The sequence below is a fragment of the Ornithodoros turicata genome, chromosome 2, assembly GCF_037126465.1.
Source record: "Ornithodoros turicata isolate Travis chromosome 2, ASM3712646v1, whole genome shotgun sequence".
In the NCBI taxonomy this organism is placed as follows: domain Eukaryota; kingdom Metazoa; phylum Arthropoda; class Arachnida; order Ixodida; family Argasidae; genus Ornithodoros; species Ornithodoros turicata.
The window spans coordinates 55,913,408-55,941,334 of NC_088202.1; the positions used below are offsets into that span (position 1 = coordinate 55,913,408).

General features: G+C 42.0%; 1 long non-coding RNA gene across 8 annotated transcripts; it reads left to right on the forward strand.

Annotated features, from left to right (window-relative positions):
- Positions 1-27,390, forward strand: LOC135385447 (uncharacterized). 8 transcript variants are annotated; one of them, XR_010420412.1, is made up of 9 exons: positions 1-319; positions 5,289-5,429; positions 7,578-7,688; positions 7,943-8,011; positions 8,072-10,784; positions 14,030-23,365; positions 24,288-26,179; positions 26,383-26,445; positions 27,370-27,390. It is a non-coding gene; the product is annotated as an uncharacterized LOC135385447 (long non-coding RNA). The 8 variants fall into 8 exon arrangements; XR_010420415.1 differs by lacking the exons at positions 26,383-26,445; positions 27,370-27,390 and having other exon boundaries at positions 14,030-14,509; positions 17,308-23,365; positions 24,288-25,456; XR_010420417.1 differs by lacking the exons at positions 26,383-26,445; positions 27,370-27,390 and having other exon boundaries at positions 14,030-14,405; positions 17,308-23,365; positions 24,288-25,456.
- Positions 27,391-27,927: the final 537 nt, after the last annotated feature.

The window sequence follows — 27,927 nt, forward strand, 5'->3', positions numbered from 1 at the left end:
AGCAATGGCGCGGTACTGTGATGTTGAAATGTCAACTGGACGTGCGCAAATATTTCCACGATAACACGTCTTCTGTTTCCTTGGATGTGTCAGGACGCAGTGCGCCATCCAAGTTATTGTGATCGAACCCACTCTGTAGGACCTTGCATGAGAAAGCAATGAAGCCAAGATGAGCACCGTCAAGCTAAGTAAACTGTGATGCGCCACCTTCGTCAAATCCATGCAAAGTCTATCGTAAACATGTAGAGTGTTGCTCCGTCTTGCTTGTAGGCTGGAGGAATATGCGAACGTAGCACATGCAAAGAAGATACCAACACCTGTGAGTACTATTGCAGAACACTGGACCGTTGAATAGATAGTATGGCAAGCATAAACAAACGATGTGTCGAATACGTACCCTCTAAGTCATAGAGGTAACTCTTTCAGAACATTGTAGTTGCTGTGATGCCATTACTGTGTTAGACAGCAGTCACTATACACAGGGCAGGGTGTCTACCATCCTGGAAAACCTGGAAAACAGGGAATTATCAGGGAATTTTGATGTGACTGGAAAAGTCAGGGGATTGTCAGGGAATTTACCAAAAAGGGCAACTGAAGTCAGGGAAAATCGCAGACAAGTGCTCTCATGATGCACAGTGAATCGCGAGTGCTGATGAGCGGTTGAGTGTCCCTGGCCCAGCAGCGTTGTCGCGAGTAGCAGTTCGCCAATACGACAAGCACAGAGGCAGAAAAGTAGGGCAGTCTTACTAATTTTTATAATAAATGAGCTGTTTTATGAAGGATCTGTACCAAACGTAGCAGCAGGCATCAAGTTCCCTTTTGTTTTGGTCAGGGAATTCGCTTGAAATAGTCAGTGAAAACCTGGAAAAGTCAGGGAATTTTAAGGCTGCAGCTTAGTAGACACCCTGGTAAAAAAGAACTTCTAACGAGTGGCACGTTGGTGACACAGCAGTTGCAGATCGTATGCAATCTGTAAATTGTAACACCCAAGCAAATCTGTTCCCCAAACTTTCATTTCGCTTACGTTTATTCCTCTCTCTTCAGAAAGGTCATTCTAAACTTCAGGCAGTGTGTGCCGACTACTGTAGTATCAGGCTCCAACTGCACTGATGTCTTTTATTATCCTTTTGCGTGTGGAGAGGACTTTTTAAGAAGAAAGACAGTGTCTGGAAGAACTGAAGCTCGAAGGCTGTAATCTTACTGACATCTGCGTCACTGGTGTCAGACAGCTTTCTTTTTTTTGGCACAACAATAGAATTCATCAAGTGCACCTGACGAAAGCCTGCTCAATGTCTGCGAGACATCTGTGGAAAACCATAGCGATCTCACAGACGCCAATGTTGAAAAGGTGTCGTCAATAGTTTGTGTGATAGTGTGTGTTCTCGGAGTCGGCGTAAATACAGTAGCGCTTCTGCCATATCTTGCACTGCTGTAGTGGTAATTGGTTAGCAGTAATTACAGTTAGCCGGAAATGAGGTAACTTTATATTTTCACACATGTTCCGGTAAGTGAAATGTTGATTCATGTGATACATTACTAGGACAGTAACCATGCCATGCTTACACCAGTGTATCTCCCACTCATTTGTATCCAATGGCATTTAAATGTCCCTTTGACAGTGCTACAGGACAGAGGGGTATGTAGTACAAGGGGAACGACCGCAGCAGCTTTATTTTCATTATAATGAAAGGAAATGCAAAACGCATTTGTATAACACTTCTCTTTATCACAAACAATGGGGTAGAGTCGTCTGACTATGCAACACCCCAATCATTTTCACTAGGGCCCGGATTTTTAGGCACTATCAGGGAGCGCTCTTGACCGCATAGCACGCAGTATGCCAATCATCATTGTGGATGATATCGCTCCCGATAAGCTGAGAAAGGGGGTACGCACCGTTTTATGTATCAACATTCCTTCCAATCGGAAGATAAAACAATACGGCTCTGAAGGTTGGTTGTACTAGAATGATTTATCCAACGAAGAGTTCTACGTGTTAGTGCCTAAAAATCCTGGTTCTAATTATCACCAAAATAAATTTGTCATTTGTTTTTACTTCTCTTTATCAAGTGTACTGTACAGTGTTCTCCCAGGTCAGTGCCACCAAGTTACGCATTTCCACAAATACGTTCTTGCATGACGAACGGAAGAGGTTCTTTTCATGCTGACAAAAAAGGTCTCCACACATTGAACTCCTGGAGTGTTACTGTCTGACTGGGGACAACACATACTGTACTCGGTTCATTTAGCATGGCATCCACTTGAAAAGACCCCTCTTTTTCTCATAATTGTCACCCTAAGAGTGGAACACTCATCCCATGCACAAAACAGTTTCCTACCGGTTCTTTTTCTATTTTTATTAAATCAGCTAGAACAGGGGTGCCAAATTCGTTCCTTATTATTCGGGCCTTATTGAGCCATGGAAGAACTACGTGGACAGCATACCACGGTATTGGCATAGGCTGCTTCTGGTATAGATGACACAACATGTAACTCAAAACAACATAAAACGTATATACCTGGGTTACTTGGCATTGCGCAGTCACAGGGTCAGAAATCCTTTTTATTTGCTGTGTCACGAGGAAACTTGGCACCTCCTGTTTTAACTGTTGCGTCAATGTCGTGTGAAAGTGATTGTGCAATTGCAACGTTCTGGAGTTTCTTTGTTACAGTTGTACGTGTAACTTTGGCTTGTTCGGGTTCATCACAGAAAATGCCTGCTCGCGGACGTGTATTGACACAGTTGTGTCGCAATGTAAATCAAAGGCAAGGACAGTTTTAGAGAGCCATCACTGAAGACGATGAAAGCAACACAGAGACAGGCAGGGAATGTTGAACTTTCGACCTTGTATCATGATTATTGGTTAAAAGTTCAGATGTTAGCTGTTGTCATGTGCCAACCGGCTGCGTCCGACTCTCCTTAGATCCATCTCCACTTTGTTCGAACAGATATTGCTGTCCCCTTCGCATTTGAATTGACGGGGTCACCCTGTATTCTTCGCATGCGTCCTTTAGGTAGTGAGACAGAGCTAATATTGTTACAATATTCTGGGATTTCGTAGAAAAATAAATTGGGAAACACATGCAAATTTTTGCCCAGTGAGACCTTCTGTGTTGAAATATCAACTAGTACATGTGCCTGTCTTCTCGCAGGTTGTACCTGAACATTGGAATATGACTGCAAATAATTGCATAGCAGGGCAAGTTAAAAAAGTGTTACAAGTTGGCGAAGTTTGCACAGCTGAAACGTGATGTACATCATTGTTGCCTTGACTGCAAATGCCTTGGCCTATTAGCTACAAAATATGTGGTGCTGTACAAATAACAGAAAACGACATAGGATACAACACAGGGTGTCTACCATCATGGAAAACAGGGAATTGTCAGGGAATTTTTTTGCGACTGTAAAAGTCGAGGGACTACTGGGTAATTTGCAGAAAAAGCAGCTTAAGTCAGGGAAAATCAGAGACAAGTGCCGTGATGATGCACAGTGGATTGCGAGTGCCGATCACTGGTTGAACGGCCAGGCAGTAGCAACGGTGCCGCTATTAACAGTTCGTCAACACATCAAACTCGAAGGCAGAGGAGTAGTCCAGCCTCACTAATACGCAATGAGTCATCAGTTTTATGAGGTATCCGTCTCAAAACATAGCAGCAGGCACCAAGTTCCCATTGGTTTTGGTCAGGGAATACACTTGAAATAGTCACTGAAAACCTGGAAATGTCAGGAAATCTGAAGGCTACAATTTGGCAGACTACCTGCAACAGTTTGGCAGAGTAATTCTTTACGTGGATATGGAAAGTCTCAAGAGATAAAGTGGAATTTTTATTTAATAATTTTCTTTAAAGTAGCAAGCTTCCTGTAGTTGGGTGAAGGGTACAGAAAACAAAAACAGACAACACACCTTGGCACAGTTGTTGCATATGTCATCCATTTTTGTTTGGTGTGCTCTCTTATTCGACTATGGACCCCAACCAACATGCCTGACTTTCCAAACATTGTTAACGATGAAAAAATGGCTAGGAAGCAAGCGAGCTGGTGAAGATGATGCATAATGTAAAACCCCGAGACTAGGGAACACGAAAGGACAGACACAAACACAAAGTCTCAAACACAGCTGAAAATTTTACTTCACATACAAGAATTACATACAACCAGAGGGAAGGGAACAACCAGTTGAGGACAAAAAGGGTCAGTTCGGGGGAACAAGAAGTCTGCTCAAGGCCTATGGGCAGACTTCTTGTTCCCCCAAACTGACCCTTTTTATCCTCAACTGGTTGTTCCCTTCCCTCTGGTTGTATATAATTCTTGTATGTGAAGTAAAATTTTCAGCTGTGTTTGAGACTTCGTGTTTGTGTCTGTCCTTTCGTGTTCCCTAGTCTCGGGGGGGGTTTACATTATGCATTGTTAACGAGCTTGCCACTGATGGACAGAGCTTGCAGGCTCACCATTGTTTTGATCAAAATATACAGCAGTACCTGTTGAGTTTTTTCTGTTTTTCCTCAGCGTTGCTACAGCTCAACTGTGTGACACCTTGGTGAAAATGATTAAACCTGTGTGACACCCTCAGCAATCAGCTAGCTCGCGGAGTGGATGGACTCAGTGCTTAATGACTGATATGAAGGGCATTCAATAACCTATCTACCTGAATAAAAAATAAACACCCAATAAAAGGAAAATACTTTCACTGCAATCCACTGACAATTCCATATACTGTGACCCCTTTCCCTGTGACAAATTTATTTCCCTTGAAACCAATTGCTTGGTTTATCTTTACGCCGGCACATCACAGCTCGAGGACTTCAGTGCAGAAACAACAAACTTTTTTGAGGAAATAGTGAGAGGGAGACAAGTTAGGGACAGTGTAGGTGGTTTTGGTTCGCTCAAACCGACATTGCCAAATGGTAGCCTACACTGTTCACGGCATGTGAACCGGTTCGTTGTGATGGAGGTGCACACTCTTTCCAGTTGTGGTTGTTTTGCATTCGCATCAGATATGGGGAGTAATGCATTGCATGTCATTTCATTGCATGTCATGTCATTGTCACTGTCATGGTGGTGGGCACTGCTTCCAGTTGTGGTTGTTTTGTATTTGAATCAGAGGTGGGAAGTAATGCATTACATTTTGTGGAGGAGTAATGAGTAATGTAATACACATTAATGTGTAATTACATTACTTGGGCTGAAAATTCAGGCGTCCTCTAAGGCCAGTTGCTATGAATTGTGCCTGATACATGCAAGGAAGATACCCGAGCTGATTTTTCCAATCTCCTTCGTCGCCAACCAGGTCACCAAGAAGGACGACTGAGTCCAAGCAAAAGTCTTTGAACTTGAACTCCTTCTATACAGTAATTAATCTTATCTGTGGGGCCTGGCCCTGTCAGGGTGCTTTCTTGGCAGCTTTTTGCCAGTGCCTCCAATCACAACTGTGAGTAAATAAAACTATTATTATTATTATGGTTGCTCATTTAGATTATGTATACTGCTCGCATCTTTTGACCAAATCATTCATACGTAGCAATTTTGAAGAAACTCCAATTACCAATGCCAACCGAAATAAAACCGTGCCGAAAAATTAGTTGGATATTATTTCTTCGTAAGGGTCTGATGGGAAATGTCGCATTAAATTTACCAAATTCTGTGAAACCATCCGTGTTGAGAAGAACACGACACAGTCAGCGGGAACAAATGCTAGCACCAATTTTTGCAAGAACTAATGCATTTAAATATAGTTTCTGTCCTCGAACGATAGAAGATTGGAATTCATTGCCCGGAAGTGTTTTCGAGCCAGGTAATTTTATAACTAACGTGGAGCAATTTTATTTTTGTTCTCAATAGAATGCCTTGTGGTGTTGATAAAAAGTTGATTTAATAGATATAGTGTATGATCGTGTTTTGATGGGTCAATTTACTGAGCTCTGTTTAGTTGTCCATTGTTGAGTATGTGTCAAACATGTATGCCACTCCTGTTTGGGCCACATATTGGCTTACAGTATTAATAAATAAAAATAAAAAAAAATAAAAAAAAACACTGACCATGTCTCTTTACAGTATGCGCTCCAAACAGGACTGTGTTATGGTGTTGTGGGAAACTGTAACGTCGATGTAATGTCAATGGCATTAGCAATGCATTACTAAGCATTCGAATGTAATGAGGAATGGTAACTCATTACAAAATAAAAGTAATTTCGTCGACTCTGATCTCTACTGATGCACCACACATGACCACTACACAAAAGATTGCAGCAACGTGACATCATCCACAGTGTCTGGTGAGATCCCTTTTATGGGAGAACCGCGTGTACTCCAGTCTGGAAAATGTTTCTTGTTCCACACTCACTTGTGTTGTTGGGACTGCTACTTTTGTTACAGTGCATCACAGACACTGTAATCACAAACAAGCAGTTTACCTGAGGTGGACACACAACCAGTGATACAACATTATGGGCAATGAATCATACCAGCTAGCATTCAACAAGCCAACATAATTAGTGCGGCGCAGCATGATCCCAGATATCTTTGTGCCAGAAACTTCCAAATCAAACTCATACAAACAAACTGTAGAAGTGAGCCCAAGGTAATGTTTGAAAATATTAAAGGTCAAAGGACCCCAGACAGGCAATTTTAATGTTTCTGAACCATTATTGCGACCAGTGACTGAAATTTCTTCAGTTGGTTCAGTTCCAGTACAACCAATAAATAACGTCCATTTTTGGTTTTGGGTTCGGTGATTGTTTCTGTTGGACACTCTGGGAGCAACTTTTGAAGCTTGCCAACCCAAGATGTGTGTCTCTACTCTAAGCCCACATTAGAGTGTGTGACGTTTTATTGTTCCATATCTGTGCTTCTTTCTGTACCACTAGCCTGCCAGGCATTTACTGTTCGAACTTCTACTTTTATAATTGTGCCAGGTACTGGCTATTACTGCCAACAGCAGCGTAGCCAGAAAACTATTTCGGGAGGGGTTATATCGGGACTTTACATGGGAGAGAAGGATTTCTTCCTCATTTCCCTCTCCCAAATACACTACCAATGGTACCAATTTGGGAAGGGATTTGAACCCCCCCACCCCCTAGGGGTACGGCAGCGACTGTCAACACTGTCTCATTGCATCAGGTGCCCTTAAAGGAGCAATGAAAGCCTCATTTATATAACCCTTCAACCCTTTCAAGGAGATCTCGACTGAGCCTCTCAACTCCTTCAGGGAGTTCATAAGTGACTGAGTGATGTTGACTTATAGAGTGGACAACAACTAGCATCATGCCTTCTTTGTGGCCAAAGAGTATTCGGTGGGAAATTAGGCATTACGGCAGCTTGCTGTGCTGATGCGAAGTCACGCTGATCTGGTCTGAAGGGTCGGAAGGTGGGGACAAGCGGGTGGCCACCCCCTTCAATTCAGGCTGTGTGCATCCAGCCACGCCTTTCATGTGCAGACATCACACAGGGTGTCTTGTATTCTCTTTTAGAAGGCAGATTTGTAGAGGGTTTGCGTGTTCAGCAGTACAAACTTTTAGCCAACATCCTTTAAGTGAGAAGAATTTGTTGCTTGACATATTTTCGTAACATATATTCACAGGTACCATCACTACTCCCGTGACACTAAACACATTCCAAACCTAAATATGCCTCAAGCTCACTATCACATAATGGAAGACTGGCCATTGCCTAATTAACCGAATGCAGTAAGGTGAAGCATTTTTAGCATATTTCAAGGGATTTCGCACTGCATGTAGCATGTGTCACTTAGTACATTTAATTTAGTTTGTTTGTGCTGATTGAGCTGTTTAATTTTGAATATGGAACAGTCCTAATGTACCAGTACTTTAAACTTCAGCTCACTTGGCTTCTTAAACAAGTTCTGAAAGCAAGTCTTGAGGAGTATACTGCCTGTCGATAAACTCTGTAGCTCTTGTTTGCAACATTTCAAGTTTATGTTTGCAGGATTGGATTTGTGGATACCACACGACTTGAGCGTAGTCGATGACCAAGCATATAAATCCTTTGTAAGAGGTCAGTTTAGAAAAGTTGAGTGTCTTAGAACCATGCGTAACTAATTTAATCTTTTTCCAGCTTTTGTAGTGCTGTCAGTGGTGCCAGTAGTTCATTTCAGGTCATTTGTGATTGTTGCACCAGGATGCTTGTGATGTGAGACCTAAGTGAGAACTGAACCCACAGAAGCACAATTGAACAACAACGGTGTTTGTCTTTTGGCAAATGGTTTGGTTGGTAGTTGTTCGACTTTGATACATGTGACGCTTTGATGTGTTTAATATACAGGGTGTCCCAGGAAACGTGTCATTGAATTATAATAAAAAAGCTACACCACCTAGAATCATGCGGTCAACGGCATTTGCTCTTATTAGGTTTTAGCCACCTCCTGATGCGAGTGTCGTGTAACGTAAGTGTAACTCATTGTTCAGATTTGGGTAAATTTGGCACGCTCTTTACATTGGTGGGGTAAAAAAGTGACCTTTACTTGGCAGATTTCCGAGTCGCAAAAATTTGCATTATTACACTGACTATTTATTATGACATACACATCAGGAGGTGGGAAAAACCTAGTAAGAACAAATGCCGTTGACCGCATGATTCTAGATGGTGTAATTTTTCTATTATAATTCAGTGGCACATTTTCTGGGACACCCTGTATGTGCATAATACAGTCATGTCTCGATTATCCGGACACCTCGGTAGTCGTGTCTGTTCGTCTGGATAACGAATTTCTGGATAACCGAAGCAAGCGAAATTCCGCGAAAACCCGAAAAGTGTGGGAGACATCTTTATAGCTCCAGGAAAGGGGACAAGGAAAAGATGGATACTTCAAAAACCCATACAAAGTGAGCTGCTCGAAATTAGTAGGAGCCACGGTACCCGCTGCACCACCCTACTGTTCAAAGGAGGGGAATGTCCCAGAAAGTTGGTCACGCGCACATGTTTTTGTATTTTTGGAAATGTCTTTGGCATAGGTCAAAAGACAGGAGATGCTTTCGGACGGCCTCGACATTGATGTTCACATGTAGATCTCTTTCGCACGGTGGATACAGGGCACCTCTTCTTACCGCGTATCGTCTACCATCTCTACCGTGTGCTCGCGCACACACCAAAAGGGAGTGACAGCTGAAGAAATGGGGTCAAACAGTACAGAATGCCCCAGCGAGATGTGACCCATTTCTGGAATAATGCGAACACAGCACATGCCACGAACAGAGGACGTTGACACTTTTCCATACAAGCGAATCAGAATGACCTAGGTCCTGGAAGATTGGTCCCCGTGCCTGCTGTCCGGATACGGATAACGAATTCCGGATAACACATACAAAATCCAATGGTAGCAGGTTCGTTCCCGGTAATGTAGTCTGGATAACGAGTTTTCTGGATATCTGAACTCCGGATAAGCGAGGCATGACTTATTTGACATTAGTTAATTTACTTGGCATTTCTCAACGACCTTGACATAGCTACCATGATTTTCCTTGTCACAGTCCATAGTAACATATATAGCAGTGTATTTGTAGGTGGATTTGTGTGTTCATGTTAGGACGGTGCTCAGCCATTTGTGGTGTGCAGTAATTTGTGTAACTGTGTGTAGCGTTTGTATCAGTCTTCGTGGTTGTATTCTCTCACACTTAAAGTTTTTCATCATGTACTCACCCTGCATTATCTACTAGAACTCACTAATATTTGCTTGTGAGACGCGACGAACAAAGCAAGGAATACACACACACGATGTCGCACTTTCAGCCGAGTACATAAATTAAAGTACAATAAAGTACAAAACATGAAACATGAAACATCTACTGGGATCTTGTACAGATCCGCAGATACACATGTTCAACAAGTAGTAGAAACGGTTAATATAGAGAAGAAGAAAGACTCTTTTTAACTTCCCTACTGCCAAGTTTATTAAAAAAACAAGGTAACCTGATTCTACTCAGTACATGGTTTGGGTAATAGGCAGAAAGAACTGTGGGAGGGGATGCTCAAACAGGTTTATTTAGATCGAGTTTCACGTTTCGTACTATTGTATTTTCATTTGTGTACTAAATGGTCCAAAGTAAGTATGACATCGTCTATGCGTCTTCCTTGTTTTGTTTGTCGCTTCTCACAAGCTATGTACCAACCTGCCCAGTATTTATTGTTGTCCCTAATGTCTTCAGCTTTCCCCTTCTTTTGTGGGAAATTTTATCGCAGAACGATGCTACCAATCAAATTGGTTCCTTGTAAAATTCACTGAAATATGCTTTGCGTATGCTGTCCTTTTAGATATTATATTCTCACCCAGCTGAGACTGTGCATGAGTCACTTCAAGACATATCCCAACACACGTGGCTAGTTAGTTCGCAATCATTCATTTAGTTTGATCAATGTTGATGTATTCGAGATTGTATTCTCTCTCATTTGTGGTTTTTCCGTCACATGCTCGCCCTACTTTATGTGATGCCTGCTGGTCCTTAACGAATTCACCATATCTAAATAAATAAATGTGGTTAATTACACCACGAAGAAGACCGAGAGATACGGACAGAGAAGACGACACACGCAAGTTCTCTGAGGACTTGCATGTGTGTCCGTGTCCCTCGGTCTTCTTCGTGGATCTACACCAGCTAGCCTGCACCCTTTCCCTTGTTTCATTTCATTGTGCTGTATGCCGAAGTGCTGGGCAAAAAAGAATAATTTTTTTCGTAAGTTGTAGTGGACGAGGTAGAAGTCCTTCAACAAACTTCAGTGGCGAGTTCTGCGGCCGAAAGAGCAAGAGCCCTGGCCACCATTCTTATTGGTTCTCGTAAGCATGTGATCTCTCCTGTGACCACTTCACTGGTGGAGATGCTTCTGTGGTGTTACATCCAGATTAGTTTTAGTTTTTGTGGTGCCCCTTTTCTCTGTGTCTATTACCCCCTTTGCTTTCAAACTTAGAACACAGGTTCGCATAAGTGCAGAAACTTTTATTCCTCATAACTGGGGAAAAAAAGTGTGACAGCCCCTTTAAAGGTACTGTAAAGCACTACAGGTACAATCTCAGAAACTTCATCTATTCTGTAGCCTGAGCCCTCAATATTCCTGCATGACAATTCTCACCCCGGTTTTTATTTAGAAGATTAAAATAAAAAATTACGGTCAATACTGTGTCAAAGGGGTCACCAACTGCGCATTGCTTGTAAAGTATGGCAGCAAGCGGCAACACTACATTGTGCGTGGACAACACTGGGTCTGAAACAAAAATGTGTTGGCTACATAGCCATCAGGAGCACCAAATCAGTCGGGGACATGGGTGACTGTTGCTTGATGAATTGTGCATCATCTCCCACCAGATGTCGCACCAAGCCATTTTACTGCAGTGCCGTGTATTCAAAGGCAGTCTGGCCATTAGGAGGAGCCTAAAAAAGAGGCCCTACCTGTCAATCAAACTTGGGCGCATTTCATTGTTTCATTGGTTGCCATTTTCCATGGGGACCGCCATGATACCGAAATTTCTCCAAAATGGAGGATGCTGCTTGGAACGGCGAAGCGAAGATTTCGCGACAAGAAATTTTCACAGACTAATTTCATATGATGAGCATATATCCTCATGTACGAATCTGCAAAATCAGGTTCAACTTTTGCTCCGCCATCATCATTTATGAGATGTTTTGTCGCTAATGTTAGGCGTAGTTAAGACCGCAATCCCAAGAAAATAGCAAGAACGATGCCCATGATACGTCAAATCTTGCATTATATCATCGAATTTTATTTATACATACATCTTGGCACATTTTTTATTTAATCAACTTACATTACGTGATTCAAAAATTCATACCAGCAGCCGTCTGCTACGAAGAAGTGGTTCTACCGCTCTCCTGGCCAATCGCTTCTGCCAGCAGCCATTTCTGCAATTCTGAGCCTTCCCGACATGCCTCTTTCCATGCACATAGCGTTGATAAAAGTGGCTGCAAAATCCGTCGTGTTGGTCTGTCAGCAGCGATATCCGTTTCAATCCAATCAATACAGTTTCTCTAAAATGGTGGCACCCAGTAAATAAGGGTGAGGTATAAGTACTGAATGGCCTGCAATAATAGGGAACTGTATTTCGACCTGTGATTTACTAGATACCTCAAGAAGTGGGTGGAGACTCAGGTATACAGGGTGTCCCAGAAAATGTGTCATTGAATTATCGTAAAAAAACTACACCATCTAGAATTATGCGGTCAACGGCATTTATTCTTAGTTTTTGCCACCTCCTGATGTGAATGTCATGTAACGTCAGTGTAATTATGTAAATATTTGCGAACTGAACTCAGAAATTTGCCAAGTAAAGGTCACCTTTTTACCCCACCAATATGAAGAGCATGCCGAATTCACTCAAATTCATGGTAATTGACAATGATATTCACGAGCTATCCCATCGGAAAAAATAGCTGAACATCATGCTTTTCTTAGCACCAGACCTTAACGTGCGACGACTTTTTGAGCGCAACCGCTCCCAGTCCAACGAAAGGAGGTTCCAAACCCAGCCCACAGAGTGATAGTACAAAAAGTGACAGTTCCTGAAATTGGGAGAGGGAAAGCATTATCCCAGCGAAAGACGGACGCGAAAAGCCATTCTTGTGTTATCCCTTTCTACTATCCCGGTGTGGGCCGGTTTTCCAACCTCCTTTCGTCGGACTGACAACGATTGCGGTGAAAAATTTGTCGTGCGCTATCCTCTGGGAGCTCCGTAGAGCATGATGTTTGGCTATTTTTTTCCAATGGGACAGCTCCTGAATATCCCTGTTAATTATCATTAATTTGAGTAAAATAGACACACTCTTCACATTGGTGGGGTAAAAAAGTGACCTTTACTTGGGAAATTTCCCACTTCAGTTCGCAAAAATTTACATAATTAAACTTATGTTACACAACATTCACATCAGGGGGTGTCAAAAACCTAGTAAGAACAAATGCCGTTGACCGCATGATTCTAGGTGGCATAGCTTTTTATTTTAATTCAATGACACGTCTTCTGGGACACCCTGTATGCAGGTCCCACTCTTCCGCCAGACTTCGCCAGACTTCCTTAGAATACACGGCACTTTTTTACCACAATTTTATTAGAAAATTAAAAAAATATTTCATGTTCTCATGTATAACTTGTTGGGCTGGGTTTACATGCAACAAGCTGTTAGTTTACACTGTCAACATGAACTGCCCAAGACAATAGATAGGTAGCCAGCAAGCTGGTGGTATAGATCTGTAACCTAAAAACCCGAGACCTTGTCTGTGCTGTCGTTTTTTGTTCTCCGGTTTTGGGTTTTTAAGTAATGGATGAGCTGCCCGTCTGCTGTTTTGCAGTACCTTAAGTTCATATGCTACTTCGCCACAAGGCAAAACATATTGACCACTCCAACTATCTCAATTTTTTAACGTATTACCGTAGTATTACCATTCAGATGCAAACTAGCTTGTTGATTGGTAATGTGTTACTGTACTGTTTTTACTTTAAAAGCGATAAAAACCCCTGTGCCAGGAAACAAATAAAAGGACGACACAACACACAGCACAGACTGACAAACAAGGCTTTTGATTGACAAAACCTGCTTCTTAAATATCCTGAGCCAGCAACACCCTCTTCCGCAAGGTTACCTATCACACCCTCAAACCTGCCTAGTGCCTTTATCTTTTCGAAAGCACAGAACTTATCAGGAGTCCCTCCTGTTAGAAACTTCCAAAAACTCCTCTACTGGATCAGTTAGCAGCACTGAAGGCACACTCACGCACCTGTTCCCCGCATTTTTTATCCGTAATGCTTCATGATATAATAAAGTACCGCCCTTATTACTCTTATATAAAATTCTGGTCTCATGGAAATTAGCAACACACCCTTGACAGCTTTTTAAATGTTCAACCAAGTTGCCATACCCCCTGTTAACCGAATAACGATGTTCCTTTAACCAAACGTTAATGCACTGGGAAGTTTGCCCTATATACGCTTTTTTTATCGCTTTTACAGTATGAAATACCAAAGAGCCCAATTTTTAACCGTTTTTACTGTACTGATTCATTCTTCTTTTACAGGTTAGATAAAACTGTTGCAAGGATGGCATGAGTGCCAGTACTGTTCATACGTATCTTCAAACACGGGCCGATGAGACAGCACGAGCGCGTGCAAACAGGAGAGAGACCATTCCTGTGCAGTGTTTGTGATGCTTGCTTTAATCAGAAAATTGATCTCGTGGGTCACATGTGAAGTCACACTGGCGAGAGACCATTCTGCTGCCATACCTTTGGATCAACTTTTTCGCTCAAGCATCACCTCCAGAGACTTGCCAAAACTCATGCTGTGCGAAACACAGTGTAGCGGAGTAGTACACCATGACTTTTGGATGTTTGGTTTCTTCTGACCCCTTTCAGCAAGTCTCTTTCCCTGAAGTTTGCTCCAATATTGTGTGCTGTAAGCAGTGGTGCTCATGGAAGAACTCTTAGCTTGGTGACTGCTCATCTAGATACAAATGCTTTCCTGCAAATTTTATTGCCTACAAATTCAAAAGCAAAAAGGTGGTACAGCTTGGTCGGTCTGATTCATCAAATGCACAGTGCAAACCATTGAAATGTGTGTTCCCTTCACAAAGCGGCCACATATTATTATACCTGAAGGGCCTTATTGGAGCAGAATATTTGTGTTTTTGCTTATTTCAGTAGAGGATGGCTATGTTTCTACAATGTTTTTGGCTGTTTTTGTGTTTACATAGTGTAAAGTGTGCGAGTGTGAGACCATACAGTAGTGTCGGTCCCTCGACAGGATAGAATGAGGCTCGTGCCAATATGATATGTCATTACGTGAACCCCTTATGTGCCCATCAGTCATCCTTATGTAGGGGTGGGTGCAGAGCCGAAGCTGCGGGTAGGGACCAGGAGGCTCTGTGGAATGAGCTGGGGAAGTACTAGAAAAGGACACTAAATTATTGAAGTATGTCTTTTATTATAGAAATGCTGGCAACTTCTCTGTGTCCTCTGATGAGTGTACAGAATATGACACATTTGAGGAACGTCATGCATGACGTTCCTGCAGTATACCACATCATACAATTTTCCGTGACATATCACATCAGGGGTTTCTTGTTTAAGTTTAAGTTATGGAAATTCGGCACGTGTTTATTGGAATCTAATTTGCTGTTGAAAAAGTAATATTTTTTTGTCTAATATTTATGTTAGAAAATAAATTCCTGGATTTAGGTACTTATACTAAATTACGGGGTAAGAGTCGCGAGTTAGCTTTCCTAGCTAAGAGGTACACCACAGCCAAACAAAAGATAATTAATAATTTGTTTACACTGCACATGAAGCAAAATCTCACTTCACAAATGTTGGACCTTTTAGTACACGCAGGCACACTTCATCGTGCTGTCACAGATATATCCGAAACACAGTTCACAAAATAAGGAGATATGTAGTAGAGCACTGCTCGGGTTTCAGCCACCGGGCCCGGGCCGGGTACGGGCTTGACAACGCCAGCCACGGTCGTGCATGTACGCGAACATATTTCACAAGACTGGACGGCTGAATTTTCACGTTACTTTTTTTCACCATTGGGTATGGGATATCAGGAATTCTCATCTGAGAACTATCACTTTTTTACATGTGATCATGCTTATTTCGTGAATGGGTCTGGATTTCACGCATGCACTCAAACACAATTGGGGACGATTGTTGTGGCGGACGCGCTGAGGGTCTGTTATATTTCGTTTTTATGAGAGTCCTGCAAGAGGGTCGGTTAGGTTAAGTGTTCTGACATATATATCGTTCGCGTGAGAGTTCAAGAAAGAGGAACTAACACCAGAGCATGTGCAATAAGCGGCGATGAGTCTCTCTTGCACCGCAATATACATACGCCCACGCGCCGCTGCGCGCTGCATTCTAAAGCAAGCAAGCACCAAGCACAGAGCGGCTTGCCGGCAGAGAAAGTCGCTGCTGCATTCGAGTGTGCCTCCTGACTCTCCACCAATTAGCTGCGTCCTTTTCCTTGCTGCACTGTGCTCTTTAGTAAATCTAAATATACCTCAGAACCTCGAGAACAGATAGAGCAGAGGCGGGCTGGGGCTAGGCCTGATCAGAGAAACAGTTGGGTACGGGCTGGGCCCGGGCCGGCGGAGTTGGGCTTGGGCCGGGCACGGGCCTGAAAATTAGGCCCGTGCAGTGCTCTAATATGTAGTATACTTTGATTTTTCCAGAAACTGCCAAACCTTGCAAAAAGTAATTTGACAGATGGTTTTTTGGCATTTTTCGGCAAGTGCCGAAGACCAGAAACCCTAATTATATCTAAAAGCTAGGAGATCGACAAGTACACATCTTCCTACGAATGGCATGCAAAAGAATTTTGACTCATCACACGCTGTATTAAAGACGAAGGAGGGGAAAGCTGCCAAGGGTTTCTAATTGTAGAAAACAGTTGTGGGTCTGGTTGGAAGTCATGGCGCCTTCCACCATGTGTGGCTCAGCAGGTTATATGGGATGTGGGGGAAAACAGGCATGTTAAATGCTGACAATGATTTTGTGGAAACTCAAACAATAAGAAATAAGCAGTTACTCTGAAGCTTCCACCATGAAGCAAGCTACCCCCATGCCATGAAGCAAGCTGCCCACCATGAAGCTTGCTTCATGGTGGGCTTCATTCAGGGCTTACTTCAGGCATTTCAATGTTAAGGAAAAAGTTCGACAGTGTTGTTCATGGGCACTAATAAATAGATACCCGAGACAACAATTGACACAGTAAAGAACAGTTTGTGGTGCATTAACGTGCATTAAGTGTAGTGTATGCTTGACTCGTGTAAATACAGGAGGAGGAGTTTGTATGTGTATAGGAGTAGCTGTAGCTTTCTTTAGCTGTGGTCAGCACATCAGCACCAAGAAATTTGTTAGAAATGTGTGCTAAAAGAGTTCTTTCAGTTGGACATTAAAATGAAAATGCAACTGATACAAATTCTTTGCAGAGGACAGTTTGTCGTCAGAGTGCAGGGAGATCTTCTGCATTTGAGATGCCTTCTTTAGCTGCAACTCTGAAAGAGACAAGCATTAACCTAATTAAATCCGCATTAAGTCTGCAAAGTGCCATGGCGAGGGTCTCGCGTGCATACTCTGACCCGAGCCCCTGTCCTGGTTACCTTCGCAATGACGCTTTATATGTCCATGCACCTCACCAAACTTGCAATTTTTTCTCCACATCTAATCAAATACTCTGAACCTTACCAAAATTGGTAATTGAACAGTGGGCTCATAGGCATGTTAGCTCTGCACATGTTCAGATGTACAGTTTCGTACCTGTGAGCAGCGTTTGCACATTGCTTTTTTGCTTCCAGGGCTGGCCTTCACGATGACGAGCCGCAGGATAAGCAGGATCCACCGCTGCAGCTACTGCCCGTACATGTCCACAGTGGCCAGCGCCATCAAGAAGCATGAGCGAACGCACACAGGGGAGCGCCCCTTTTGCTGCAATGTGTGCCCGGCAGCTTTTGCCCAGAAGAACAACCTGGTGATGCACTTCCGAACTCACACTGGCGAGAGGCCCTTCCAATGCTCAGTGTGCTCCAGAAGATTCAGCAGAAATACTCTTCTGTCACGACACAGACGAACACACAATAACGAGTTCCAATCCTAACGAGGGGCTGAGAATTAAGGACCTGCTTCACTTGAAAAGTAGTGTTGTGCACAGCTTTTACCAGGGAACACGAATTTCACATGAAGTGTGGCATCGGGTCGCACACAAAAATTAGGTCTTTCATGGTGTCTGTCGAGAAAGCTGCATCAACTGAACATTACAATAGTTGCATTAGAATCAGTAGGCTGTTTACAAATTTTCTTTGGACATGAATGAGTTCTGATGGTGGTAGTACTTGTGCATCACCATTCATTTCATTTATTTACCTGAAGACCTCAGTATCTTATTCTTTTTTTCTTGCCTGCTTCATTCTCTTGGCACGAGTTGCAAATACAGGGTATCTGATGACAAGGTGTCATTTAATTCTTTAAAATAGGCTGCGTGACAAAAATTTGAAACATCCTAAGTGAAACTCATAAATGTTTGTGTCATGCATTAATTAACCTAATTTTGTTAATTCAACTTCAAAATTACCCAAGCTAGGATAGCAGTTTTTGTCATGAATTTGTATGCCTGTTGCTATAGCACACTAGTCTAATCACGTGGTCTTTCATAATATTTCCACAGAAATTGGGCACCTAAAAATTTATTGCTTGGGTAAGCATACTCGCTGAAATTTGCATTTGTGGGAATGTTGACTCACCCAAAAAACCATTCCTTCCTGTGCAGAAGAAAGCACCACACTGCTATCAGACCTTTCGTCCTTATCAATATGTCTGTCGTCATTCAGCACCCACTAATAATGGTGGGTGGCACAGCAAGCCCTTGAACAAAATTAAACTCTGTTGCTCTCATTGCCAGCATTTTTGCACATGCAAATGTCCGTTAGTGTACTTCGCCCAAGACAGACTGGATTTTCTGTTACGAAGCTGTGGTACAAATCTTACGCAAAACCCTGTGGTTTCAATTGGAATACAGCGCTATGGACGTACTGCTATGGACAGCCAAATTTGTGAGGAAAAGTGGTACCCTAGCTTTGCTAATTTCGAGTTCAATTTTTAAGATGTACTCAATTCCCTATTTTACAAGAATCAAACAATACTACCTCGTCAGACACCAAATTCGCCCTCCAATTAAACGTAGCTTTAATGCAGCAGGCGCTAGAATGACAAACCTAGCATGTTCATAGTCTCTCACTGCCATCTGCGTTCATGCATTTCCACTTAAGGAGTGGTACCCACGTCCATCGTTGAAATAAAATGGTAAAGAACCCCAGTACCTTGTTATTCGACTGGGTAGCCTACTTATGGGATAACCTTTTTATCTGATGTAGGTTGCAGTGAACGGAAGGGAAGAGTACTGCAAAAAACTTTTTTTGTTACCATAATGTGGCCAGAGAATGTTTCCTTTCACCCAACTAATATGATTGGTGAATGTAAAATGGCTGTTCATGTCCACTCCTTGGTTTGCTTATGATGTGTTTTGCCAAGGCAGACGCGCACCTTGACTATCTGCGGATAAGTCAAGGGTATGTAAATGCTGACTTTTGTAGGGTTTTGCATAACAACACGATTCCTTTACCATAGATGCCATATATATTATGCAATAGGTATGTTACTCATTTATTGTAGGCCCTGGATTCACTGTCCAGGCTTATTCTTGGAGGCAGGCTTGGAGGAAAATCCTCGGTTATAACTGAACTCGATTGGAACCCTCTCATGAGTCTGCGGAGTGTGGTGCAGAAAGATGTTGAGAGCACATCGACATACTTTTTTTTGAAGGGGTTGCGACACTTCTCCCAAAGCTATGCAGGACAAGCACTGTCGTACATGTCATACATTGTCGTATGCATTGATGTGAAGCTACATTCCAAGTTTTAGAACAAAGAGGGTAACAGACACATCGAAAGTCGGTACCGCAAATACCGAAGCTCTTGCATCATTGCAGGTGTCTCAGCCAGTAAGGCAGCGCGAGAGAGGTAACATGCTTAGGAGTACCAATGGGAACGGACATAGCTACCATGACTATGACATGTAGAAAATTAATGAAATTAATATTTTTTCCATAACTATGACTATGAACATAAGTATGACATGTAGAAAATTAATGAAATTATTATTTTCCTTGATACTCTAGATTGCAGTACAATGTGTACATGATGTAATAAATTGCATCTATCAAAGTGTCACAACCCCTTTAATGCATTTGAGTCTCAAATTATGTTCCTTTTTTGACAATATAGTTCAACACACCCTGGAGAATAATGTATGTTACAGGAAACATAATACAGCACAGAGGCCGTTCCAGAACAGATTTGTAAGTTTGAATCATCATCACCTCCTTAGCTGTTTCCTACCTGTGGAACACAGGTGTGCATCAATGATTCTGCTGTAATACCTTATCTTGTTTGTATACATTGTTTGCCCTATATTATTGTGATCATTGTCACCTCTTGAACTGTTGTTACTGGGCACGTGCAAATAATTATTTTAAAACCGTACCGAATAGACGCATAACAGAAGAGAATATGAAGCAAATTGTTGTATAACTGTACTGGATACACATGTAGCACTTGAATGGATGCTTATAAACAAGTGTATGGCATGTGCACGCCATATATTTGTATGGATCAGGATATGATGTAGCTGTCACTTTGTTTTATGCCTACCTCTGTGCTGTTTTCGGCCTTGTGCATGACGTGTGCAGTTCCAGAACTACGTATTCAAGTGAAGAAACATCAAATCAATTCGAAATTCGAATACATTGTACTCCATATTCATTTTGGAAATTGAATCGATACAGAATTATTCACCTCACAATTCAAAAAAATTTGAATATGTATTCACACAAACCTAGTTGTAACACAAAAGCATCTTTGCAGATGTCGGTTAGGTTTTGAGCACCACCTCATATTTTTTCAATACGTGAATTAAAGCAATAACTGTTCTTTCATAAGTAAAGTTAACTATACCTCAGCAAAAGGAATTGCTGTTGTTTCATGAGTGTTTCACGTGAACCGCTGTTCTATGAATTCAACGACTTCGCTGAGCATTCTTTATGCCACGCATTCGCATTGTGTATGTCGAAAAAGGTTCAGACATTGTAGGAATGTCTGATGCCATGCAGCTGAACATTCTCCTAACAGCTTTTATGCTGTGTCTATTACGGGTACCCTGCATCACGTGCTTTAATCTCTCTCAATATTCAGTTCTAGCCTGACCTTCAGCACAGGCTGAACTGTAGGGCCTCATTTCCTCGTCTTTCGGGATGGTGGCACATTGGGGAATATTTTGGAGGGACTTGATTTTGCGGTACATGTTCATTGCACCGTGGGGCTCTTCTGGGTATCACACGCACATGGAGTCAGCGGGAGAAGCTAACAAAGGCAACTGAGCGGATGCCTATGCTTCCTGCATCTTCGATTCGCCCAGTTCAAAGTGTTTGGTTTCAGGGTCCTTACTAAGTCTGCCGGCGCAGGTATTTAGGTCGATGCGCAGCCGCCTTTTGTGCAGTCATTCTTGTATCTGCATCGTGACAGTAAGGATGGTGGCAGTTGCACTGTCTTTATGCTGTGAAATTTGCTGCCGCCATGTCTGTACTGTGATTACTTCGTCATTTTGAATGCATGAACCTTGCCCGCAGTGCCGGTATCTTCCTGTCATTGCTACCATTACTTTTAAAAAAGCGGTAAAAATACACACGGCAAACACAACGAATTAAAATTTAACAATAGACATTGACGTTTTGGAGTTTATGCAGACCCCCTTCATCGGAGTAAAGCAGGAGGCGGTTACCCGGTTCTATTTACGTATGTAGCAAGGGGGCGTAGCAGTCGGGTAGTGGTCCGGGGTGCTTGTTCAAAGCATTATTTGTTCTTTTGATGAACCAGGATTCAATTTGTTTGCGCACTCCCCAACGACTTTCACGTGCCAAAATAACAGGGTTGTTAACACCATTATTTTGCGGGACTTTAATTTTACGAAAGGATGGTGGTCGTGAAATATGCATAAATGAAATCCTCATAAAAATAACATTTTTGAAAAAGAGATTGTCTGTCTTGCTTAAAATCACTTATGCTCAACCCATTTTGAGCCATATTGTAGCTGTGCACCGATGTTCTACCAAGCTTTGCTTGACAGAGAACATAACTATGCAGCTGTTTCCTAAGTAGCTGTGAAATTGCATTGGAAAGCTACTTTTCTGTTGCATATGTGTGATACAAGTGATGCAAATCACTGCCTGCATATTATTGGACTGTAAATTCCGCCAGTAATACCTGTCTGCAGCTAGTAAAGCCCACATTTGTATAACTAACTTGTTGTTGTGTTACTGTTGTATCTCCAGCATTATTAGTGACCTCTTACATTTTGGAAGCATGAGTAATGTCAATGGGAGCAAGCATGTACTCTGTTTGATATTCTAGCTTTCATCTTAACCTAATCCTACCGTTCCCTCACAGCAAAGGGGAGCATTATACACAGCATTACATCGAACATATTTTTGACCTGAAATGATTGGTATTGCATCCTGTAATTCTAAGGGCTGTTATGTTCAGGGTTGCTTCCAACTTGTGCCACCATAAAATCAGGCCTTTCAAATAATTCTGGAAAAGACCTACCACTGAGAAGAATCTCTATCAGGTGTTCTTAACATTGGTATCACTTGAACTCCTTTTACCAATCCAAAAGGGGAGGTGACCTGTGAATGCTGAAAACTTGTTAGGGCACCATTATAACAGCAAAATATATTGTTTAATTTAAAGTTTATGTGTATTTACTGCAATTTACCTGCACAGTGAAAGATGTTTCACCTTCAAGTGTGCCACAGTTTTGTGATGTTTCCTACCTTTCTTGCAAATTTTGCAGAGTTCCCGTTTGAAATCCACATATAATGAATCAGGTGTCAGCACAAGACACTTTTCATGCCACAGTTTTTTTTTTTTTTTTTTTTTTTTTTTTTCATTTGCTGCAAAGGCAATGAGGTACTTAGGGTGTTTGTAAGAAAAGAAAATTATTGAACACTCCACAACTCATCAGGTCATCGCCCCTGTCCCGACGACGATGCCCAGTGGAGCTACTCAACGAAAGCTTGACTGGCAAATGAGTACACGTTTGCAGGACCCTTCAAGCTGAATTTTTTTTATTTATTTGGTTTTATTGGTTTACATGAGTCTTTACACCATGCTTACTATTAATAAAACATGTCAAAATGGTGAACGTTTGATAAAACTGTGACTGTGCTGGAATAAGCAATGGCTGATCTAAATGGGTCTTTGGTGAACGTTTCTACACCTTCCTTCTCAACAGCAAAACAAAAGAATGAGCTTAGAGAAAAAGTGTTATAGTTATCTATATCGTAGGTAAAAATGGCTAGTAACAACAAGTGCCTATGTTATGTCATTTGCATGTTTAATGTCTTTGAAGAAGGGTCACTACATTGTTTTATTGGAGTTTTATGATGATGGAAAGAAGGTCTTTGACTCTCGAATCCTGCTCCTTCATGCGAGAGTGCAGCCTAGTGAGGTTGGGGAGCCCATTACCAAGTGTCACGCATTCTGTTACAAGTTGCAGTTGCTTTCAAGCAGTTACATATCCGGTCTTCATTTGGTATGCACCTACATTCTTTCTTTTTTTAGACTCAGCAGTACAACTTTCGTATCTATCATGTGAAGGCTGGATACTCATTGCTTTTATGTTAACATTGCACACACTCTTCGTTTGCTCAGTAAATTTTTCTTTTTCTAGTTCCGGCGGATTGGAACATTCAATGCATGCCACCAAGTGGAAGTGAAGAAGTATGTGTCGCCCCTCAAACCAGAGGTAAGCAATTGTTCATTGTAACAGCTGAATGGGCACTCACCTCCCATGTTGTATCCTTCATTAAATTTTCCCATTGAGAGGAAGTATGATAATTAGACAGCACATCTTGTCCACACAGAGTTCCTTTGACTACCTCTGTTTAAAGGAAGGGATACGTACTCATCGCATAAGTGCAGTGAGGCTGCAGCTTTTCAGAGTGCTCGTACCAATTAATTTTGACCTATTAACTCTTTAATGATGCGAGATAAAAGTCTGGTGCAGTGACAACAGCTGCTCCTTTTGGAGCTCTGGTGCTGTTGCCATTCTCAGAGAAAACACCAAGCTAATGTAATGTGGGGGAATGTCCCTGGAAATTAAGAGACATCTGGTGGTTATTTTGTCACTCTGCCAGAAGTGTGCTTTCTCCCTTGCTGTTAAATGCGTGGGACAAAAGGTTGCTGTAGTGCGCTTTGTGACAGGGAAGAAATTTGTACATATTGTGTGTAAGGGCTGTAAGCAATTTACTTTGACGCGTGCGGAGACTAGGTCGAAAATTAGAGGTATCGCCTTGTTTTCGCACTTAACATTTGCTACAACCGGCGTATGCCATGCACAGTTATCTGCCGTGAGACCCTATGTAAGAAGTGCTCTCAACAATGTCAACAGTGGCGGTGTGCAACACCGCTTTGTTTGTTCTCTCTATTGTTCTCCCGCTGGTCTGGCAGGCACATGGCCTGTATCGGCGCGGCCGTCACTAGAGTTGGACAATGTAAATAGGCTTGTGCCACGATACAGCACAAACCTTTTTCCCTACGATTCTGCTGTCATTCATTCATTCTATGAGACAAGACTCAATAAAAACATGGCTCGCAGCAGAGAATGATGACCCAATCACTGATGTAATGCGCAGATAACTCTTAACTTTCAACCATCATCTTTTTAGGAAAAGTCAGAAACGGTGCAGTGCCCACGCACGGACTCATGGTGGCCATCCAGGAAGAGATGCACTGGTGTAGATTCTGTCCATATCGGTCTTCAAGTGCCTATGATCTCAAAGAGCACCTAGAAATACACACTAGAAATCGTCGATTCCGATGCACTGTATGTGGTGACGGCTTCCATCGCAAGCAGCACTTGCGTGCACATATGACAAGGCATACCGGAGAAAGACCTTTCCTGTGCACACTATGCAATGCTACATTTGCACTGAAGCACCATCTTGAACGACACAGGCGAAATCGGGCTTGTTGCTCTACTGTGTGATGTTTTATTCAGTGTGTTTTTCTAGGAGCACCAGAACTGCGAGGAGGAGTGACTACAGCTGTATTGTAAACAAATAGCATAATTGTCTGCTGTATTGTAGTGTCGGTTGTAATGTTTCCTAGCAGTGTCCGCTGATTTTAGAGTCTTACCTGTGTGCAAAGAAACAAATGCTCAGGTCAAATGCGTCTCATCTAATCCTGGTCAGATCAAACAATGTTCGAATGGGCACTGGGCAAATTGCACATACCTTACCTCATCTTATGTTGTCTTTTGCCACTTGTCTGATAGCTACATGCTTGTTGGTTTTACAGGTTGTTCATAAGCTCATCAGATGCAAAAAATAAAATAAAAAATCAGTGTCTGAACTTGGAACTTGCAGAGATTTTATGCAGTTTCTGAGATTCAATCCTTGCTGTTATAATACAAGACTTGCCAATGGCAACAGCCACCTTAAATACTTCAACGTAAACATGTGCATGCGGATAGGTCCCTTGGGGACCTGCCCACAGCACTTCGGGGCTTGGTGACCTGTCCTGTAGGCTCCCCGAGCTACAGCAGATGACACTTCGGTCAGGATGTATTGAAGAAATTAGGGTTGTTCTGGTCCTTGTGTTTTCCAGTGAGGTAGGATGTGTTGTGTTTGCCAGGTTTTGAGTTCCGTATTTTTTTATGATTTTGTGTGTACGTGTGCGTGTGTTTTGTTATGTATAACAGTGTTGGTTTTCTAGCACATCTTCGTTTGAACTAAAAACAAAAAGAATGCTGGTAATTACCTTTAGGCTGATGAAATGTGGGATTGTTTTGTGTCTGGCAGTGATTACAAATAAACATTCCGATTTTTGTAGCCCATTTTGTTGTTCGTTGTTAAATTCTGTGAGTGCTCTTACTCAGTCAGTTACTTGGTCACGTTTGTTCCATGCACTATGTTGCCTTGAATTGTGTTCTAAGTTTTCAGGACCCCTGCAAATCTGTGTGTATAGATTGTCATATTTTGCATGGCCTGTGTACTAGATAGTAACATAACAATATTACGGGCACTACTGTAATGAAGTAAATGTATGCATTTCTATTGACATCTGTTGGTATCTAGTTTATATAACTAAAATAGGAAATTGTGCCTGTGCTTACATACACTGAGATCTTGCAATTCAAAGGAACTAAAGTAATATTATTGTGACTCTAAACTTATCTGATCAGAACTACCTTGCTATAATACATATGCCTATGTTATCAATTACATTAATAATACCATTTTTTCTTACAAACAAACAAACAAATACCATTGATTGCATCAGAAAAGGATCCGATTTTCGTGGCTGCCTACAAAAACTATTTATCATAACTTTATTTCTGGTGCTTGCCATTTGTGTACAATGTCTACAACACATGAGATTTGATATCTGTGACAGAAAACTCCATCTCCACTTTCTATTCCCCAGATACTCTCATTTTTGCCCTAAGTCTTATGCTCTTCTATTTCTTATTCTTTTGTCCTTAGGTGTTATTCTCCCTCACCTTTAGTTTTGTTTGGCATGTTAGAGCAGCAGTGCTCTTGACTGTTTGAAATTGAAGGTTTGTAGAGACACTATCCTCTCATCTGCCAATTTCCTCATTTGTATTGGTTTTAAACAAACAAGTTTGTTGTTATTATCTATGCAAAGCCCACTTATAAGATGTGCATTACCTAAAACAGTGACATGGTGTGGCTTGGAATTGCTCATCGTGTTCTTGTTCCTGTTGCTCTGCTGATTTCTTCCCATTGTATTCTTCTACAGCAGGCAGCACATGGAACGACCTGCAGAATTTCCTAGAGGAGCGTTTGGTGTCAGTCGGCACAGGTGAGAAAATGAGTTTTGGGTTACATTTAGTATACATCATTGTAAGGGTGGTAGCGATCTCACTGGCCATCTTAGTGCTAAATGAATCAAATGAATCAAACAAATTAAATGTATGCAGCTGTTTGGTATTGGATGTATGTCATGAATAGTGATCTTTGCCTAACACATTTCCTTCAAGGTAAATTCAGCAGTCCATTTTAATGGACCAGTAAGGTGCCTAAAATGCCAGTTGCAGCACTGAAAAGAAACAGAACAGGCATCTTCACATCCTTTTTGTGCTGCTGCTTGAAGTGAATCGGAGTGCCTCCAAGCATTTGATCGTCTTCAAACCTTGGTTTTTACATTTTTCTGTTTTCTTTTGACTAACCATTACATTGAAAAACATACTTTCTATGGGCGTATATGGGATCTAGCATACGTTGTCAAATGCATTACAGTTCTTGGGGTTCAATTTCTGAAAATTCTAGTTCCAACAAACTCGGTTCCCTTGGGCCTCTGTACCCCTTCAGCGCAACTCCAGTAGTTGTTCTACACTCCTGTAGGTTCTTAACTGATATGCCAGCACACGACAGTCAATATTTTTGTGTTAGAAAAAGGATTGAAACAACCACTCAACATTGCTTTTGCACTTCCCTTGCTCATAGAATTGACTTCTTTGTCACTATGTACGACATGTCCCAAAGAGTGTAACTGCAAGAAATTTTGGGGGGGACGATAATTGTATCTATATATTGACTCCAAGTAGATCTTTTTGGAATATACCTGAAAACAGTGCTGAAAGTGCAGAGCCCTGCCGACAAGTTGTTACGAAGAACATTTCAAATATACCAGTGTATCAGCTAGGTTAACATTTATCTCAAGATGGAAGGGATGCAGATACACAGAAGTACTACAGGATCTGTGTTTGTGTCCTCTTTCTTCCAGATGCTGGAGCACATGGGGCATTCATAGAGCCGCAGTACCGAAATGAACGCCTTTCAGACAGTGTGCACCGTACTGTGCCGCAAGCCACTGACCGTCATCTTATTCAAGAGCGTCCGTTTCGCTGCACTGTTTGTGGTGCTTGCTTCCATAGGAAGCATCACTTACGTGCCCACATGACAACACACACAGGCGAAAGGCCATTCAAGTGCATACAGTGCAAGGCATCGTTTGCACTGAAGCACAACCTCAATCGACACAGACGAGGACGATGCTGTCTCTCATCTCGTGTTTGAACTTTCAGTCTTGTCCCAGACTGCTAAAGCGATGTTTGTTCAATTGCAATACAGTGTGTATCTTACTTGTTCACACTGCTGTCTTACATGTGTTGTCTGTGTGTGAAATGCTATCGATAACAATGCTGCTATGCATTGCTCTGAAGTTAGAAATGGGCCTCAGTTCAGAGCATTGTTGTAAAATGCATAGGAGAGAGATAAACACTATTTTGTTTCGCGTCAACTGGACCATGCACTACACGTTCTATAGAGTGCAGCTGGTGCC